We start from the raw sequence: 21108 nt of genomic DNA on the forward strand, positions 1-21108 counted from the left end.
TCACACTCACACACAGGCACATATTCACAGAGGCATACCGATACTGTGAGAGAAATATACAGACATAAGCATACAAACAGAGGGGCAGAGTCAGAGAGGGAAAATGATGCTGACACGTATATATATTACACACAGGGAAACACATATAGAGGGAGACAACGCAGTCCAACAGATACAGAGACATATATGTACAGATGCATATGGCCAGAGAGAGAGAGAGAGATTCAGACAGACAAAGAGTGATATAATCAGAATGCCACACAGACAATCACATGCATACAACAATATATAGAGACACACAGATAGAAAGAGGGAGTGACATGCAGAGACATAAACAGTGACAAGCAGATAATTACATGAATAAACAGGAATATATATATAATATATATTAGAGAGAGAGACACACATACAGGACACATGCAGTAAGATAGATAATCACACACAGGGATAGATGTACAGAGATATACAGATGCTGAGAGTGAGAGAGACATACAGACAGGTGCAGAGGCATAAACAGAGTGACAGATAGAAAAAAACTCGTAGGGACTTGAGTACAACAATCTAGGCTGATACTCCAGTGCACTGAGGGATTGCTGCACTATCAGAGGTGCTGTCTCTCAGATGGGACGTTAAACCAATGCCCCATCCAAACTCTCACGTGGACGTAAAAGATCCCAAAGCACAATTTTGAAGAACAGTGGGGGAATTATCCCCAGTGTCCTGGACAATACTTATCCTCCGATCAACAGCACATGGACAGATCATCTGGTCAAGATCGCATTGCTGCTTATGGGCAAATTGGCTGCCTTGGTTCCTACATTACAACAGTGAAGACGCTCCGAAAGTAATTGATTCACTGTGAAGTGCTTTGGAATGTTCTGAAGTCATGAAAGATGCTATATAAATGCAAGTCTTTCTTTTTTTTTTGTAAACAGAACAACGGGCAATCACATACAAACACTTTGGGATTTGCACAGAGATACAGACAGAGAGAGAGAGATAGATAGATGGACACATGGACATATATACAGAAAAATAGAGGGGGAGAAAATCACACACACACAAACAGGGATATCAACATGGAGATACATACAGATTTAAAGGGCGATAATCACACTAACACCCATAGCGATATAGTATATACACAGAAAAAGATAATATGACCAGTAAGATGCAAACACAAAAAAAACTTGTAATTATCCTCCTCCTCCAGGTACCATAAGGCAAGAGGGTGTTGGCAGCCACAGACCTCCATTGGATTGGTCCGTGATTATACTTGGCAAAGCGCTGCACTGGTTTGCCATTGCCTTCTGCAGTGTGGCTGAACAAGAAACTCTCCCACTCTTACCATCAGGTGTACTTGGAAGGATTCACAGGCTGATAATCGACCTGTTTGGCCACATTAGGAACGCTCCTTTTGTGGCCACCGGGTCCTGGAGTGGGACGTGAGCCTGGAGCTTCTGGCCTAGAGGTAGGGACACCACCCACTGCGCCCACAAGACCTCTTGGAACACCACCAGACAAATGCATTATACTTGTCTCATTTGTTTTATTCATATGGGTTAGCATTTCAGTTAAAAAGACTGGATAGTAGGATCCCATACGCACTATGTTAAGTATTTGCATGCTAGATGTCAGCTGCAGTTTAGTGGGGAGCACTCTCACTTCTGAGTCTGAAGCCCCACACAGGAGACTTGAGCACAAAACCTAGTTTGACACTCCAGTGCCCGTCCCGAGTGAGTGCTGCACTGCCTGATGTGTTGTCTCTTAGTTGAGATGTTAAGCTGGGGCTCCGATGGTGGCTCAGCTGGTAGCACATGCGCCTCTGAATCTCCTTGGTTCAAGTCCTACTCCAGGGTTTTAGTGCAAGTAGTGTTGTACTGTCAGAGGTTCGAAAACCCCACTTGCTGGCTTGGACGGATGTGAAAGACCCCATGACACTATTTCGAACAGGAGCAGGGGCATTATCCCTGGTGCCCTGACCCATGTTCATCCAATCAACATTAGCAAGAAGAATAAAGAAAGCAGAATATTATTTAAATCATGAGAGACTGCAGAACTCTGCAGTACAGAGAGATCTGGGTGCCCTTGTACATGAATCACAGAAAGTCAGCATGCAGGTACAGCAAATGGAATGTTGGCTTTTATTGCCGGGGGATTGGTGTATAAAAGGAGGGAAGTGTTGCCACATCTGTACAGGACATCGGTGACACCACACCTAGAGTACTGTGTCCGGTTTTGATCTCCTTGTTTAAGAAGAGATATACTTGTATTGGAGGCAGGTCAGACAAGGTTCACTAGGCTGGTTCTTGGGATGAGGGGTTTGTCTTGTGAGGAAAGGTTGAGCACTCTATTTGTCCCCACCTGGACTCTGAATCTATCCCCACCTCCGCTCAGTTTCAGACGCACACACACTCTGTATCTAACCCTATCTGCACTCTACATCTAACTCTACCCACACTCCATATCTGACCCCACCCAGACACTGTAACTGAACCTCACTCGCGCTCTGTATCCGTCCTCACTCGCGCCCTGTATCCGACCTCACTCGCACCCTGTATCCGACCTCAGCCACGCCCTGTATCCGACCTCACTCGCACCCTGTATCCGACCTCACCCACGCCCTGTATCCGACCTCACTCGCGCCCTGTATCCATCCTCACTCGCGCCCTGTATCTGACCTCACCCGCGCTCTGTATCCGACCTCACCCACACTCTGTATCCAACCTCACTCGCGCCCTGTATCCGACCTCACCCGCGCTCTGTATCCGACCTCACTCGCGCCCTGTATCCGTCCTCACTTGCGCCCTGTATCTGACCTCACCCGCGCTCTGTATCTGACCTCACCCACACTCCGTATCCAACCTCACCCGCGCTCTGAATCCGACCTCACCCACACTCTGTATCCAACCTCACTCGCGGCCTGTATCCAACCTCGCCCGCGCTCTGTATCCGACCTCACTCGCGCCCTGTATCGTCCTCACTCGCGCCCTGTATCCGACCTCGCCCGCGCTCTGTATCCGTCCTCACTCGCGCCCTGTATCCGACCTCACCCGCGCTCTGTATCTGACCTCACCCACACTCTGTATCCAACCTCACTCGCGCCCTGTATCTGACCTCACTCGCGCCCTGTATCCAACCTCACTCGCGCCCTGTATCCGTCCTCACTCGCGCCCTGTATCCGACCTCACTCGCGCCCTGTATCCAACCTCACCCGCGCCCTGTATCCGACCTCACCCGCACCCTGTATCCAACCACACTCGCGCTCTGTATCCGTCTTCACTCGTGCTCTGTATCCGTCTTCACCCGCGCTCTGTATCCAACCTTACCCGTGCTCTGTATCCTTCTTCACCGGCGCTCTGTATCCGTCCTCACCTGGGCTCTGTATCCGACCTCACCCGTGCTCTGTATCCGACCTCACCCGTGCTCTGTATCCGACCTCACTCATGCTCTGTATCCGTCTTCACCCATGCTCTGTATCCGACCTCACTCGCACTCTGTATCCGTCTTCACCCGTGCTCTGTATCCAACCTCACCCGTGCTCTGTATCCGTCTTCACCAGTGCTCTGTATCCGACCTCACTCGCGCTCTGTATCCGTCTTCACCCGTGCTCTGTATCCGACCTCACGCGTGCTCTGTATCCTTCTTCACCGGCGCTCTGTATCCGTCCTCACCTGGGCTCTGTATCCGACCTCACCCGTGCTCTGTATCCGACCTCACCCGTGCTCTGTATCCGACCTCACTCATGCTCTGTATCCGTCTTCACCCATGCTCTGTATCCGACCTCACTCGCACTCTGTATCCGTCTTCACCCGTGCTCTGTATCCAACCTCACCCGTGCTCTGTATCCGTCTTCACCAGTGCTCTGTATCCGACCTCACTCGCGCTCTGTATCCGTCTTCACCCGTGCTCTGTATCCGACCTCACGCGTGCTCTGTATCCGTCTTCACCCGTGCTCTGTATCCGACCTCACTCGTGCTCTGTATCCGTTTTCACCCGTGCTCTGTGTCCGACATCGCCCGCACTCTGTATCCGATCTCGCCCGTGCTCTGTATCCGATCTCGCCCGCGCTCTGTATCTAATTCTATTTACACACTACTCTTATCCCACTCTGTGCCCTGAATCTGACTCCATCTAGGAAGTGGAAATATCCTTAAAATAGTTTCACCTGGAATTGTGACCATCAGCAGGAAGGGGACATTTTTTTTCTTTTCCTTATCTAATCCAAGGGGAATGTTGATCCGCGCAGTCCAAGCAATCTGGAGTGAATTAAATGAATTAAAGTGTCCATCAATTTTGCTTGAAGAATAGGTCAGAGAAGCATGAGTGTATTGATCTTAATCACAATCAGCCAGCTGGCTTGAAATCACAGAGAAGCCCATTAATAGTTCTCTTTTTGAATAAACACAACAATGCCATAAATATTGATGCAGTTACAATTGATATTGGCCCGCTTATGCAACTCTATATATCTGTAGCATTGCAAAAGGGACAGAAATATATTAAAATAAAAGCAAAATACTGCAGATGCTGGAAATCTGAAATAAAGAGACAGCTAGTGCTGAAAATACTCAGCAAGCCTGGCAGCATCTGTGGAGAGCGAAACAGTGTTAGTGTTTCGAGTCAACTATGATTTCTTCAGAACTCAACAGGAATATATTATTTCTACTGATCACAGGCAGTGATCATTTCTAATCAAAGTGTTCCTCTGTCCAAAATATTGAAATATTCCAGCTCTCCCACACTTGGTTAATGGCCCATCCAAATGACCCCCTTCAAACACAGGATGCCACAGGCTGCTACTGTGTCAGGAGGTTTGCAGTGTCCATTATGTTTTAATCTATCAGCAGTTTCAATATATCACCCGACTGAATTTCAATGCATTAGGGGTTTTATTGCATTGAGTTTCAATCTGGGAGAGGTGTTAAGTTTCACAGCAAGAGAAGATCGCAATATCAAACGTTACTGGGTCAAGAGGTTCTTTTATATTGTGTTCCAACTGAGTAGACGCTTAACTATATTAAGCTTCATAGTTCCAGGAGTTTATTTGTATTGAGTTTCACTATATCAGGAATTTCACTGTGCCAGGAAATTATTATATCAGGGCTTTCAGTGTCACTCTACTGGCAGTTGTGTTGTAACAAGTTTTACTTTATTAAAAGTATTATTATATACAGTGTGGGTATAGCAAACATTTCACTAAATCGAGGACTAATACAATAGGTCTTTCATCACTTTTGGCTCTTGCATATTAGGCGTTTCCTTAGAGATTTAACTCTAATAGGAGTTTCACTGTATTAAGAGGTCACGGTCTTAGAGGCTTCCATATATTTGTGGTTTCACTGTAATTAGGGGTTTCACTATATTGCAATTTAACTTCAATAGGATTTTCACTGTATTAGGAGGTTCACAGCAATAGCGAGTTCTTCACTGGAGTAGGATTTTGATTGTATCAGGAGTTAATTGCATTTGGGGGGGGGGTACACTGTATTGATAATTCATTGTAATCAGGGTTTCATTATAATAGGGGTGTTACTGTTCTCTAGGTCCTCACTGTAATAGGGGTTTCAATATTTTTCGGATTTCAATGTGTTAGAAATTCACTGTAATAGGAGTTTCACTATAGCACGGGTTTTACTGTAATAGGGGTTTCACTGTATTTCAGATTTCACTGTAATAGAGTTTTCATTGTAATAGGAGTTATACTGTAATACAGATTTCACTGTAATGGAGTTTTACTATAGTTAGAATTTTACTATAAAAGGTGTTTTACTATAATAGGGGTTTCACTGTATTACAGATTTCACTGTAATAGAGTTTTCATTGTAACAGGAGTTACACTGTAATACAGGTTTCACTGTAATAGGGGTTTTACTATAGTCAGAATTTTACTGTAAAAGCTGTTTTACTGTAATAGGGGTTTCACTGTGACAGGAGTTTTACAATAATATGATTTTACTATAATAAGGGCTTCACTGTAATACAAGTTTCACTGTAATATAAGTTTCACTGTAACAGGAGTTTCACTTAATGGGGTTCCACTGCATTAGATGTTTCACTGTAATCAGTGTTTCACTGTAATTGGAGTTTTACTATAATGGGGCTTACTGTAATAGAAGTTTGAATGTAATAGGGCTTTACTGTAACAGGGGTTTCACTTTAATAGGGGTTTTACTGTCATAGGGGTTCACTGCAATAGGATTTTTACTGTACTAGGGGTTTCACTGTAATAGGGGTTTCACTGCACTGGGAGCTTCACTGTAATAGGGTATTTACTGTATTAGGGTATTTATCGTAATAGGGGTTTCACTGCATTGACCATCCCTAGTCGCAATTCTCAAGGGCGACTAGGGATGGGTAATAAATGCTGGCCCAGCCAGTGAAGCCCATGTCCCATGAATTAATAATAAAAACAATGGGAGTTTAACTGTAATAGGAATTTCACTGTAATGATTGTTTAATTGTAATAGGAATTTCACTGTAATAAACATTTGACTGTAATAGGGCTTTCACTGAGCGTTGGTATTCCAGGAGGTACACCACATTTAATTTCACCTGGCAGCTGATATCCTTGGCACACTGACTTCTTATCAAAGATTCACTCAGCATACTGGTTGCCTACTGCCAGTATGACAGCATCTAAAAGATCTCATGGCATTATTTCAAAGAAAAGCAGGGTGAGTTCTCCATCTGTGTTCTGGCCAATATTTGCCCCATCAAAAGATTGTCGGGTCATTATTGAAGTGCTGATTGTGGGGACTCGCTTGGAACCATGTCTGCAAAGGTCTGGATACACTGAATGCAATGGCAGTGGGTCTCCTGTTTGCAATAGCTATGGCAGCTTGTTTGTAACAGCTTTGGTACCCTGCGGTATCAGAACTCCCTAACTGTATAATTGAAAGGCTCGACACTTCACCGATAACTTATCTGTAACCAATGTACCTCTGTCATCAGCGTTTATGCCCTGACCCTTGACTCCGATGAAGATGTTAAGGAAAACTTCTATTCTGACATCGATGACGTCCTCAACAAGGGAGGCAAATCATGCAGTGGAATCTATTGAGGGATTTCCCTCCCATCCATAGCAGGGGAAATCCTGACCTGCCCACTCCTTCTGGCTGAGGATATCCCCCAAGAGATGTAGGTGGCTTTAGACCTTCCGAAGGAACCTCCGACATGGTCTTTGTTGCCGGGCAAATCCAAGAAAAGTATCGAGATCAATGCCGGGAATCTTCATTATACTCGTCAACCTGATCAAAGCACTTGACTCAGAAGATCATGAAGCTTCTGTGGATTGTGCTCCGAAGATCCAAGAAACTTCATCACAGTCCAGCATCTGCTTCATGGTGACATGACTGCAAATGTCTTGAGTGGGGGATCCGAAATAGTCACCTTCAAAATCCAAACCAGTGTCAAGCAAGGCTGTGTGTTAGTCCCCATACTATTTTGTTAAATCTTGCTGACAGTGACTGTTCACCTCATTGAAGATCAACTGCCTTCTGGTGTAAGTGTTAAATACAATCTAGGTGGGAAATTCTAACCTCAGTTGCCTCTGTGCCAAAACTAAACTCTACCATAGGCGTACGTGATCTGCAGTTTGCGGATGACTGCAGTGTTGTCGCCCACTGTGCACCAGGTTTGCAAGTCACTCTCGATCTCTTCAATTCTGCATACAGGAAACTCTCAGCCTGTCCTTGAATGTTGACAAACAAAGCTCACAGGCCAAGCCACACCCGGTCAGCCAAAAGTCCACCTCCTAGATATTTTGAAGGAGAGACACTGGAATGAGGGGAGCACTTCCCACACTTTGGCAGTCACCTCTCTCAAAAGGTCACCATTGACGAGGAGATCCAATGCCGGATCAGCTGCACCAGCTCAGCCTTCTACAAACTAGGGCAGTGAGTGTTTGGCAACAAAGATCTCCGCAAGCTGACAACAGTCCTAGTGATGGAACAGTTGTCGTCACTGCACTCCTGTACTGCAATGAGGTCTGGAATGTGTATCAGCAAAACTTAAGAGCGCTAAAGGAATTCCATCATCCACGCCGCTACCGCATCTTCTGGATTCACTGGGAGGAATGTCGAACAAACACGAGTGTCCTTATGGAAGCCAACTCCACAAGCATTCAGGAAAAAAACTCCTGCAAAATCAACTTTGATGGACTGGAGACTGTGTCTGGATGGCCAAAAACTGTCTCCCTCACCAGGCCCTGTAGTCTCACTCTCAAATGACCAACGTTCCAGGAGAGGGCAAAGTAAACATTTCAAAGACACTCTGAAGCTTGCCACGAAGTGCAACAGCATTGACATTAATAACTGGGGGGAGTTTGCTGCCAATCATTCAAAATGGCGACAACTTGTCCATCAACCTGCCTCATGCTTTGAGTCACAATGTCTTAATGATGATGCAGGGCGAGGGAAGGGAATGGGGAAAAAAAAGAAGCAAATCCTGCATCCAGGTCCCACTACCACATGGGATGTCCTGCCCCATGTGCCCAATGATTTCTGGCTTGAGGATCAGCCATGTTCAGTCACAAGAATACCCATGAGAGAAACCCGCAACCCTGAGTAGACATCATCCTCGAATCAAGGGAAAGCCAGCAACCACCACCGTTCGCTGTCTCCAACATCCTGTGTACCCTGTGTTCAACATCTGGAGTACCCTGTCTGCAACAGCCTTAAAAATCTCCGTGCAGTGGCCTGTGTACTCTGTCTACAACACTTGGGGTGCTCTGTCTATATTGACTGGGGTACCCTGTCTGCGTCGACTTGGCTAGCCTGTCTGCGTCGACTTGGCTAGCCTGTCTGCGTCGACTTGGCTAACCTGTCTGCGTCGACTTGGCTAGCCTGTCTGCGTCGACTTGGCTAACCTATCTGCGTCGACTTGGCTAACCTGTCTGCGTCAACTTGGCTAGCCTGTCTGCGTCGACTTGGCTAGCCTGTCTGCATCGACTTGGCTAGCCTGTCTGGGTCGACTTGGCTAGCCTGTCTTCATCGACTTGGCTAGCCTGTCTGCGTCGACTTGGCTAGCCTGTCTGCGTCGACTTGGCTAGCCTGTCTGCATAGACTTGGCTAACCTGCCTGCGTCGACTTGGCTAACCTGTCTGTATTGACTGGGGAACCTTGTCTGTATTGACTGGGGAACCCTGTCTGTATTGACTGGAGTACCCTGTCTGTGTCGACCGGGTTGACCTGTCTGTGTTGGCTCGGCTGACCTGTCTGTATTGACTGGGGTAACTTGCTTGCTTTATTCTTTTATGGGGTTTGGGCATTGCTAGCTAGGCCAGCATTTATTGCCTATCCCTAACTGCCCTTGTGAAGGTGGTGGTGAGCTGCCTTCTAGAATCATTGCAGGCTATGTGGTGCAGGAACACCCACAGTATTGTTAGGAACGACCGTCCGGGAAAAAAATTTCTCCTCATCTCTGTCCTTTAAGGGCAATCCCTAATTTTAAAACAGTGCCCCCTAGTTCCAGACTCACCCGCAAGAAGAAACATCCTTTCCACATCCACCTTGTCAAGACCATTCAGGATTTTATATTCTTCAGTCAAGTCACCCTTCACTCTTCTAAACTCCAGTGGAAACAAGCCCAGCCTGTCCAACCTTTCCTCATAAGACAAACTGCTCATTCCAGTTATCAATTTAGTAAATATTCTCCAAACCGTCTCCAACACATTTACATCCTTCCTTAAATAAGGAGACCAGAACTGCACACAGTATTCGAGATGCAGTCTCACCAATGCCTTGTATAACTGAAGTATAACATCCTTATTTTTATACTCAATTCCCCTTGTAATAAAGGATAACATTCCATTAGCTTCATTACTTACTGTACCTACAAAGTAACTTCTTGTGACTCATGCACGAGAACACCTAGATCCTTCTGCACCTTTGAATTCTGCAGTTTTTCTTCGTTTAAATAATATTCTGCTCTTTTATTCTTCCAGCCAAAGTGAACAACTTCACATTTTCCCTACATTATACTCCATCAGCCAGATGTTTGCCCACTCACTCAACTTATCTACACCTGTCTACAAACTCCTTATATCTTCTTCACAACATACTTTCCTACCTATCTTTGTGTCATCTGCAAATTTAGCTACCATGCCTTCGCTACCCTCATCTGTCATTGATGTAAATTGTAAAAAGTTGAGGCCCCAGTACAGACCCCTGTGAGACTCCACTCGTTACATCCCACCAATCAGACAAAGACCCATTTATGTATTCTGTTTTCTGCCAGCCAGCCAATCCTCTATCCAGGCTTATATGTTACCTGTCCTGCTTTTTGTGGGCAGAACATACCTGGGCACTTTTCCACCTTGCCAGGTAGATGCCAGTGCTGTAGCTGTACTGGAACAGCTCGGCTAGGGGCATGGCAAGTTCTGTAGCACCAGTCTTCAGTACTGTTGATGGAATATTGTCAGGGCCCATAGCCTTTGCAGTATCCAGTGCCTTTATTTCTTAATATCACGTGGAGTGATTCGAATTGGCTGAAGACTGGCATCTGTGATACTGGGGATCTCAGGAGGAGGCTGAGCTGGATCATCCACTCAGCACTTCTGGCTGAGGGTAACCTGGTGTAAACTGTCCGTTTTAACTGGGCTGGCTTACCTGTACTAACTGTGGTAACCTGTCTGTATTGACTGGGCTAACCTGTCTTTATTGACTGGGCTGACTTAACCATATTGACTGGGATGACTTGTCCTTAATGGTTATGGGACAGTAATTGGTGTGGTTCGTAACTGTTGTGGTTTGTAATTGGCTCACTATGACCCCTGAAGTATAGCACATGTATCTTTTCTCTAATTGCAGTGTGAGTTTCCCTGAAATGGGTGCCCAGTTTGTGTCTCAGTAATCATCCCATTCAGCTCCTTGAGATACAGCTCCCTGGGCACTGCCACTGACAGCACATCCTGTTGTAATCAGCCAAAGAGCAGAGCCCATTGAACAACAAATGGATAAAGGCAGCATTGCCAGGAGTCATCTGCTCCAGTCTCATTAAAAAAAGGAGAGACAGAGACCATGTGTGTGTGTGAGAGAGAGAGAGAGAGAGAGAGATAGAGAGAGAGAGATAGATAGATAAAGAGACAGAGAGAGAGAGAGAGAGAGCACAGCAGCAATTCTCTGGCTCAAAGTAACTAAGAAAAACTAGAGAAGCTAGGCTGCAATCTAGGTTACTGCAAACCTGTAGGCAATTCGCTTCAACATGACAGATTTCTGAGATTGAAGAGCTGGTGAAGGATTAAAAATATCAGCAAAAAAAAAATGGTGAGAGCTGACTCCAAGCACAGTATTAATGAGATGCACATGGAAAAGATTCACTGCTGACTTTCCCTCTCCTTGACAGTCCTGGAGAGACAGCGTGCTTCAGGCCTATCAGTTAGCACAAAAGGTGGTGGGATTTTAAGCCTAATTGAGTTAAGCTTATGCCAGCTTCCCAATGGCATTTCCCCCAACCTTTCACACTGGTTCAATACTCGTTCAGCTGGACTTGGCAAGCTTATGCCAACTGCATCCATTTGGGGAATGGTCATCGCATTGTGTGATTGAAGAGATAGTGAGGGATTAAAAATACCCTCCTTGAGGGGGCTTCTTGATTTGGACATACATTCACAAGCTTAAGCAGTTACTTGAGGGCAACTCGACCTTGGCAAAAATGAGATTGGTGTCCAGCACATCCAGATACATTTTACTGACTCCACCCCCAGCAGAAACTCCAGGCTGCAGGCAATGCTTAGGATAACATGAATCCAATGAGTTAAGTTGAGAAAGGAGCATTTATTTTGCAACTTAACAATCGTTTGCTCATCTCACACTCCGAGGTCAGGTGCAGCACGGGGTCAGATACAGAGGGACGAATTGTCCGTGCCTGCTGGCGTCAGTCCTGCTCAGTGGAATGAGCGGGCAATATGGCGAGAAGGGCAAAAATCGGTTTCACGATCAGTCGTGAAACCAGTTTGCAATTGTCCACTCAGCCCGTCAATGGCGGGCCGCGTTTCCCACCAGGGGACGTCAGGAACCTCACTGTAATACATCTGCATATCATTATGAGGCCAGCCCACCCCACCCCACCCCCATACCCCGGGCTGGATCATCTGCCCACGTTGGTGTCATTGCACATCGGTGTGTTTCCCAACATAGGCATACGTAAGACCTGCAGTTGAGGGGAACTCGGACGTGAGTGCACAGTGTCATTGCACAGTGCTCACCTGGGTCGCCTGTTGGACTTCAAGGTTGAGGCTCGTTGGGGATGGGGGTGGGGGTGGGGGCAAGGGCTGCCCTGCGGTTGAAGGTAGTGCACAAGCATGTGCAGGGTAGCACAGAGGGAAGTGGCCATGCATTAGAGAAACCCTTTATAAAATGACCATTCCTCTGCTGCTGAGGCAGTTCAAACACATCGACATGCGTGGAGTCGGACCTCTAGCTTACCTGCCCATGCAAGCAGCGCAGAGGTATCAAAGTGCCACCAAGTGCTCCAGAGCTTTTCACCCCTTGGGCACAGACTGCAAAGTAATGAGCGTTTTGGTGGGTTGTAGAACAGTTGGACACATTGTACAATCTCCTTGCTAAAGCTGGCTGTGGAGCAGTCACTGGTTGGAGGTGCTCACCATCCATCATCCCAGTTTGGACCAGTCTTCCCCCATGGTTCAAGCTAACAGTGCAGCCTTGCAGCGCGGGTTAGGAGAACGCCTGTGCCTGATCTGAGAGCACAGCACGCAGTCCAGTGGGCAAGGCTGCCGCCAATCGGTCAGGTGGAGTGAGGCGGAGGTGGGTGGAGTTTCGGGCAGCCATGAAGTGCACAGAACCCTGGCCACCCAAGTGGTGGCCAGCACTCTCCGGGGTGCTTAACCAAAAGAGGTTCTTAGCATACCCAAGCTAACCCACGCGTCTCTCTCTTTCATCCTGCAGAGGGAGTACATCAGGAGCATGGAGCCTGGTGAACTAACTGTATGCCTTGTGGCTTACAGAGACCGGAGAGGATGGAGAAGAGAGCAACAGAGGCACCTGGCTGTGGAGCAGCACCCTCAGGAAGAAGGGGTGGCTGAGGCTCCTGCACATGCTGCTGAAGGACCACAGTGAGCCATTGTTGGTCGGCACCTAGGTAGACCCAGGGTCTATAGGTGCTACCTTTCATTCCTGCACATGACCGAGAACCAGTGTTGCCGAAGACTGTGCATGTTTAGGGAACTGGTCAATCACATCTGCCAGCTACTGCAGGATTTGGCGCCACAGGGACTGCCCACGGCTTTGAAAGTGACAGCAGCGCTCAATTTGTACACCAGTGGCTCTTTTCAGGGCTCCACAGGCGACCCCTGTGGGATCTCACAAGCCTCCACCCACTAATACATCCATGAGGTCGTGGATGCCATCTTCGCGAGGACACACAACTTTGTGCATTTCCCCAGATCCAAGAGAGCCAGGATACAAGAGCGTTTGCATTTGCCCAGGTCTTGGGCTTCCCACAGGTGCAGGGTGCGATCAAATGCACTCACATGACACTCAGGTCTCTATCGCAACAAGGGGTCAACTATGTTAACCATAAGGGCTTCCATTCGTTGAATGTGCAGCTGGTGTGCGACCACCACAAACGCTTCCAGGTGTGCGCATGGTTTCCAAGGAGTGTGCATGACTCCTACATCCTCAGTCGGTCACAGGTCCCTGACGTCTTTCAGGGTCCACCTGCTGATCTTCCTCCGTCTGGGTGCCCAAGGGCACCTGGCTGACTCCTTGAGGAGAAGCTGGAGTGAAGTTGGGATGCCCCAGACCCACTCGGGTTGACACTGTTGGAGGGCCAAATATGGTGTTGGTGATGGAGTTCAGCCCATGCAGCATCCACTTACCCTCTGACAGCGAGAAGCCTGGGCTTGTCTCCTGCCAGCCCCTCAGCCCCAGCTCCATTGACTTACTGAAAACAGCAGTATAGGGATTCAACACAACAGAGAGTTGGCTGAAACAATTAAAGTTGGCTTCTCCACACGCTCATGAGCTTCACGTTAATTCAGCTGGGTGGATCCAACGTTCCAGGAGACTGTGTTTGTGAGAGTTGTTCCACCCTCTCTGACTGAGGTGTCACACCCCAAGGGAATAGCAGCACCCCCCACCCCCTCATACCCATAGTGGCATTGTCACTGGACTGGTATTCTAGAAACCCAGGGTAATGCTCTGGAGACCCGGGTTCAAATCCCACCACAATAGATGGTGGAATTTGAATTCAATAAAAATCTGGAATTAAAAGTCTAATGATGACCACGAAACCACTGCCGATTGTGGTAAAAACCCATCTGTTTCACTCATGTCCTTTAGAGAAGGAAATCTGCTGTTCTTACCTGCTCTGGCCTACACATGACTCCTGACCCACCGCAATGTGGTTGACTCTTAAATGCCCCCTGAACAAGGGCGATTAGGGATGGGCAATAAATGCTGACCCAGCCAGTGACAACCACATCCCACGAATGAAAAAAAAACCCGCAACTGCGTTAGGGGAGAGCAGCTGCTAAGCACTGTCCCAGTCCGAAAGAGTACAGCAAGTGCTTGGCTGGTGAGTCATAGACCAGGGCAGATTGACGATTGGCGGAGGGGGTGGTGGGTGAGGGGGTGGGTAGCTGCGGGTGAAGAGACATGAAAGGAAATGAAGGAAAGCACAGACTGACTGACAGACAGTGAGACAGGTGACTAGAGGAGCAAATAAACAGTCATAGATCTATGGATAGATAAATAGAAAACTGGAGATCACAAATGTCTGTCAATCATCATTAGTCGAGTAAAAAGATCAAATGGATAAAGATACAGATGGAGAACGAGGTAGATACATAGAGAGAGAAGTACAGAGATAAAGAGATATATAGATAGATAGGAATCCCTCTTTCAAAGGGGCTCTGACAAGTGTCAGTGTACTAAAATCTCACATCATATATTTTTATAAACATATATATGTTCTAAAATTTTAAAAACTGGGCAATGACCTTTTAACATGGCAGAATCTATGTCTGTCCATGACCCTGAACAAAAAGGAGCTACCATGGCAGTATTGCAGAAACTTGCACATTGTTATCTCTGAAGAGACACTAATGACCCCTGTGGGCTGCAGAGATCAAATTTAAAGAGAACTATACAAAGGCCATCTGCATTTCATAAGCCAAGTCGGGCCAACCGGAGCCTATCCATCTGCTAGGGCAAAGGGCCCTGCAATTTTCTTTTCAAATCTTAATGGTTGGAACATTTGACACCTTGGGAACTCAGACGGGGGATATACACCCTTTGTCAGAGACACTGTGAAGAGGTGGGAGTCATGTGGCATGGAATCCTCTAGCTTGTGTGACCAATAATATTGCCTTGCTACATTGGAAAAAAATCCTCGGTCTGCCATGTTGTCATCAACAAGCAGCAGCACAGAAAAGAGGCTTTGCCCACATTGAATACCTAGTCCCATCTACACTGTTTCTACAGGAACTTCTGTACCATTGCCTATAGGGCTGATCCATCCCTGCATGTCTATCTCCTCATGAGAAGTCAACTATACTAGAGAAGTGAATTTTACAGCATTAGGTTTCGGCCTGCGGGCCTCCGTGAAGGGAAACCTCATTGGACTGCGATTTTGGACAGTGGAATCATGTGAAACAATAATTCCTCTGTGGTCTTTGCCCTGTAAATCTCTTTTCGCTGTCCTCTTTTCATTGTATGAAATCAAAGGAGGCAAAGTTGCTACTCCCTCCCTCGTTTGAGTGTGTGCAAATAAATTAACCATTTGAGTTCATCCTAGCTCGAGTTACTGAGAGGTTATTAATAGAAAATTGGATCGCACCAAAACTGGGAGGTTGGGAAATACGCCACCGCTTATAAAGGGGAAGGGAAATCAAAAACACCTTTTTGTTTACGAGCGGGTAATGTGGGGAGAAATCAGGGCTGTTTAAGTTAACCCTCTCCCCCTTCTGCCCGTGACAGAAGACTCCCTCTTTAGAAGCAATAATGACAGAGAGGTTCCCTCTTTAGCAGAAGTATTGACTAAAAGACTCCCCCTTTAGAAGGGGAACTGGCAGAGGGACCCGCTTTAGAACGGATGCTGATAGAAAGATTCCCTCTTTAGAAGGGGTATTGACAGAGAGACGTTCATTAGAAGAGGAACTGACAGAGAGACCTTCTTTAGAAGAGATACTGACAGAGAGAGACTCCCTCTTCAGAAGGGGAACTGACACAGAGAGATTCCCTCTGTACTGATATTGTTCCCTGTTCAGATGCGCTATGCTTGATGGGCCCACATTTCACAGCCGCTCACTGTCCCTGTCTCACAAGCCAGTGCTCAGCATACATCCTTTGCACTCCCAATTCATCAACATGAATGTAATAATGAGGCAAATGAACCGGGTGCAGTGGGAGGAAGCAGCCTCCGAGTTTTCAGGCCCCAGAGCATCCAATGATTAGGATTCTGGATATTCAGATTTGCTGTTTAATTCATAGCGCAGGAGGTTGCTGTAGTCATGTTTATTAAAATGTTGATTTGTGAGAAATCCTAACTTTCATCAGGAGGGATGAATCGGCAGGAAGTAAACCGTTCCACATGCCAGGACACTCCATCAGTCATCATCGAGCTGCATAGTAACACAAGCGGAGTCTGAGCTAATAATGGGCTCCATTAATTGGCTACCTGATCATCCTTGAAAATGTGCTCAGATTTTGTAACAGTTCACCTTACAGCATTTTACCATCCAGCAATAATCCTTAACCGGCTTTATAAACGCTAACTCAGTACAGCGAGACAGTGAGTAACCCTTGCCCTGCTGAATTAACACAGACTCTGTACAGATGCACAGTGACTAATCCTTACCCTGGTGAATTATCAGGACTCTGTAAAGATACACAGTGAGTAATCCTTACCCTGCTGAATTAAATGGATTCTGTATAATTAGATAATGAGTAAACCTTACTCTGCTGAATTACCAGCGACTTTGTACAGTTATACAGTGAGTAATCCTTACCCTGCTGAATCAAGAGGGATCCTATACACAGTGAGTTATCCTTAACCTGCTGAATCAAGAGTGATCCTATACACAGGGAGTAATCCTTACCCTGCTGAATCAAGAGGGATCCTATACACAGGGAGTAATCCTTAACCTGCTGAATCAAGAGGGATCCTATACACAGGGAGTAATCCTTACCCTGCTGAATCAAGAGGGATCCTGTACACAGTGAGTAACCCTTACCCTGCTGAATCAAGAGTGATCCTATACACAGTGAGTAATCCTTACCCTGCTGAATCAAGAGGGATCCTATACACAGGGAGTAATCCTTACCCTGCTGAATCAAGAGGGATCCTATACACAGGGAGTAATCCTTACCCTGCTGAATCAAGAGTGATCCTATACACAGTGAGTAATCCTTACCCTGCTGAATCAAGAGGGATCCTATACACAGTGGGATATCCTTACCCTGCTGAATAAAGAGGGATCCTATACATAGTGAGTAATCCTTACCCTGCTGAATCAAGAGTGATCCTATACACAGTGAGTAACCCTTACCCTGCTGAATCAAGAGTGATCCTATACACAGTGAGTAATCCTTACCCTGCTGAATTAAATGGATTCTGTATAATTAGATAATGAGTAAATCTTACTCTGCTGAATTACCAGGGACTTTGTACAGTTATACAGTGAGTAATCCTTACCCTGCTGAATCAAGAGGGATCCTATACACAGTGAGTTATCCTTACCCTGCTGAATCAAGAGCGATCCTATACACAGGGAGTAACCCTTACCCCGCTGAATCAAGAGGGATCCTATACACAGGGAGTAATCCTTACCCTGCTGAATCAAGAGGGATCCTATACACAGGTAGTAATCCTTAACCTGCTGAATCAAGAGTGATCCTATACACAATGAGTAATCCTTACCCTGCTGAATCAAGAGTGATCCTATACACAGGGAGTAATCCTTACCCTGCTGAATCAAGAGGGATCCTATACACAGTGAGTAACCCTTACCCTGCTGAATCAAGAGTGATCCTATACACAGTGAATAGTCCTTACCCTGCTGAATCAAGAGGGATCCTATATACAGGGAGTAATCCTTACCCTGCTGAATCAAGAGGGATCCTATACACAGTGAGTAATCCTTACCCTGCTGAATCAAGAGTGATCCTATACACAGGGAGTAATCCTTACCCTGCTGAATCAAGAGTGATCCTATACACAGTGAGTAATCCTTACCCTGCTGAATCAAGAGGGATCCTATACACAGTGAGTAATCCTTACCCTGCTGAATCCAGAGGGATCCTATACACAGTGAGTAATCCTTATTCTGCTGAATGAAGAGTGATCCTATACACAGGGAGTAATCATTACCCTGCTGAATCAAGAGGGATCCTATACACAGGGAGTAATCCTTACCCTGCTGAATCAAGAGGGATCCTATACACAGGGAGTAATCCTTACACTGCTGAATCAAGAGTGATCATATTCACAGTGAGTAATCCTTACCCTGCTGAATCAAGAGGGATCCTATAAACAGTGAGTAGTCCTTACCCTGCTGAATCAAGAGGGATCCTATACACAGAGAGTAATCCTTACCCTGCTGAATCAAGAGTGATCCTATACACAGGGAGTAATCCTTACCCTGCTGAATCAAGAGTGATCATATACACAGGGAGTAATCCTTACCCTGCTGAATCAAGTGGGGCTCTGCATGATTACAATAAATAATCTTCACCTTGCTGAGTTAACAAGGGACTTGGCAGAGAACACAGTCAACATCCGGCGCCTGCCTCAGAGGATCATGTGGGAGAAAGAAACAGTGAAGATAGGGAGTGAAGATTTTTAAAAGAGGAGATAGGGAGTTAAAGGATCAAGAGAGGGAGAAAAAGAATGGAGGGAGATAGAGAGAAAGAAAAACGATGAGGGAATAGAGAGGAAGGAAAGATGGAAAGTAAAGGTGAAAGGATAGGAAGATTGTGAAAAATCTGAGAAAGAGGGAGAGTGTGAAAAGATAGATTGAGAGAGAAAGTGGAAAAGAGAGTGAAAGAGAGAGAGAGTTGGTGAAAGGGTGTAGAGGGGGAGATTGAACGGATGGAGAGAGATGTTTGCTGCCCGCTGTGCATGTGTATAAGATGCTGAGGCCCAGCCTCGTGCATGCACCACACACAGCGTCAGGCTGCTTCCACAGTCAGCTATTCCTGCCCCTCCTAACCCTGGCTCTCCCTCCCACGGAGCCCCCAGCTGTCGCTCCCACTCACACAATGACATTGGACAGTGTGGTCCTGGAAAACAATCTCATGCGAAATTTTAATTCTTCAGTAAAATCCCTCCCACGCTCAATATTGTGAGGCAAAACACAAAACACATTAAAGCTGTGAGCTCACACGACTGCTGTGCGCACAGTGACAGATTAAGCCGAGAGGAACTGCTTTTTAACATATAAAAAAAACCTGTCCTTCGGCCTCCTCTCCTGGTAGCACCAAGCCTGAGGCCTAGCATTCTATATCATGACATATCAGCTTCCAGCCTGCTGGGCCCCAGTGAAGAGGGAAGAAAAGAAAGACAGATCGTAGGAAAGATGGAAAGAAACATTTATATGGCGCCTGACGTGACATTGCAAAATACTTCACAGCCAGTTAAATAATATTGAGGTGTTAGTCACTGTTGCAATGTAGGAAAGTTCGGAAGCCAATATGTGCACAGCAAGCTCACAAGATGTGATAATGACCAGATTACCTGTTCTAATGATGTTGGTGTGAGGGGCAAATATTGGCCCAGGGCACTGGGGAGGATAAACACACCCCCTGTTTCGGAAAGGTGACCGTCAGACCTTTTACAGCCACTGGACAAGGCAAGGTCACTTTAACGCATGAACCAAAGGACAGCACAGCACTGGAAGTTTTAGCCTGGATTTTATGCTGGGGTGGGGCTTGAACCCATGACCTTAGAACCAGAGGCGAGAGTGCACCGCGGCCTCTGGGTCTGCTGCAGACTGGGCCTGCAGCTGGTGGTGGTGGGGAGGGGGGCGGGGGGAGGGGGTGGGTGGGGGGGTGGTGATCTGGTGGGAGTGTGGTGAGGCGGTGAGCACAAAAAAAATCAGCTTGACTTTCCAAGTCTCTTCTCAGGCCGCAGAACCAGCCCCCCCACCCCCCCCACCCCCGGTCAATCCAGTTCTGGTGCGGGCTCTTGTGGCAAGTCTCTGGTGGTCCACGCGGCCTTAGGTCAGGAGAGGAAATGGAGTCAGGCTTCCCCTAATGCTTTACAGGCAGCAGCACGTTGATAGGAGGGTGAGAGAAGCCAGGAATGAGCCTCGGACGATAGCCCAGTCATACCTGTTCCATGAACCTGTGAACGCGCACTGGCAGGTGCCTGAATATGTCAGCGGTCAGTCACTTAAACTGTGGCGAAATAACTGTAACAGTGCATTGGAAGTCTAACGTACCAGTGACATGCTTGCCAAAGCTTATGACATGTATGACTGTGATCTCACCCATATCACTTTGCAACACCCAACTACAAGAGATAGAAAGGGGGAAGGAAGATATCAGTAAACACCTGGGCTGATGTGGCACTGCGTGATGCCAGCAGAGATTCCCAGAGATAACACAACGAGCAGGATATCGCCAACCACGCAACGGCCAACTTAAGGCACAAACAGGGATTCTAAGCTCCAAGAATGGCACAGGTCAGCCAGTCAAAAAGTAGATCTCGATTAATCGAGTTTGCACAACAAGGTGGAAGAAGCAACTAATTCTATTCAAGGCAAAAAGGGCGTCAGCATGGAGCACAACCAGACTGGGTACAGCATGGGGTTAGATACAGACCAGACTGTCCCCATCAAACACTCCCAGGACAGGTACAGCACGGGGTTAGATACAGAGTGAAGCTCTGCGCATGTACAGAGATTGTTGCTGTTTCACATGTGGGTCGGTGGGCATGAATGGTTTCATTTTGGTGTTGGTGGATTATATATATTTGTTCACATGCAAACATCTGGTGCATGCATACCCACACCTGGTGTGCACGTACCCATACCTGGTGCGCACATAGCCACACCTGGTACGCACGTATCCACACCTTGTACGCATGTACCTACACCTGGTGTACACGTACCCACACCTAGTACGCACGTACCCACACCTGGCG

Source organism: Carcharodon carcharias, chromosome 19 (assembly GCF_017639515.1).
Source record: "Carcharodon carcharias isolate sCarCar2 chromosome 19, sCarCar2.pri, whole genome shotgun sequence".
NCBI classification, from domain to species: domain Eukaryota; kingdom Metazoa; phylum Chordata; class Chondrichthyes; order Lamniformes; family Lamnidae; genus Carcharodon; species Carcharodon carcharias.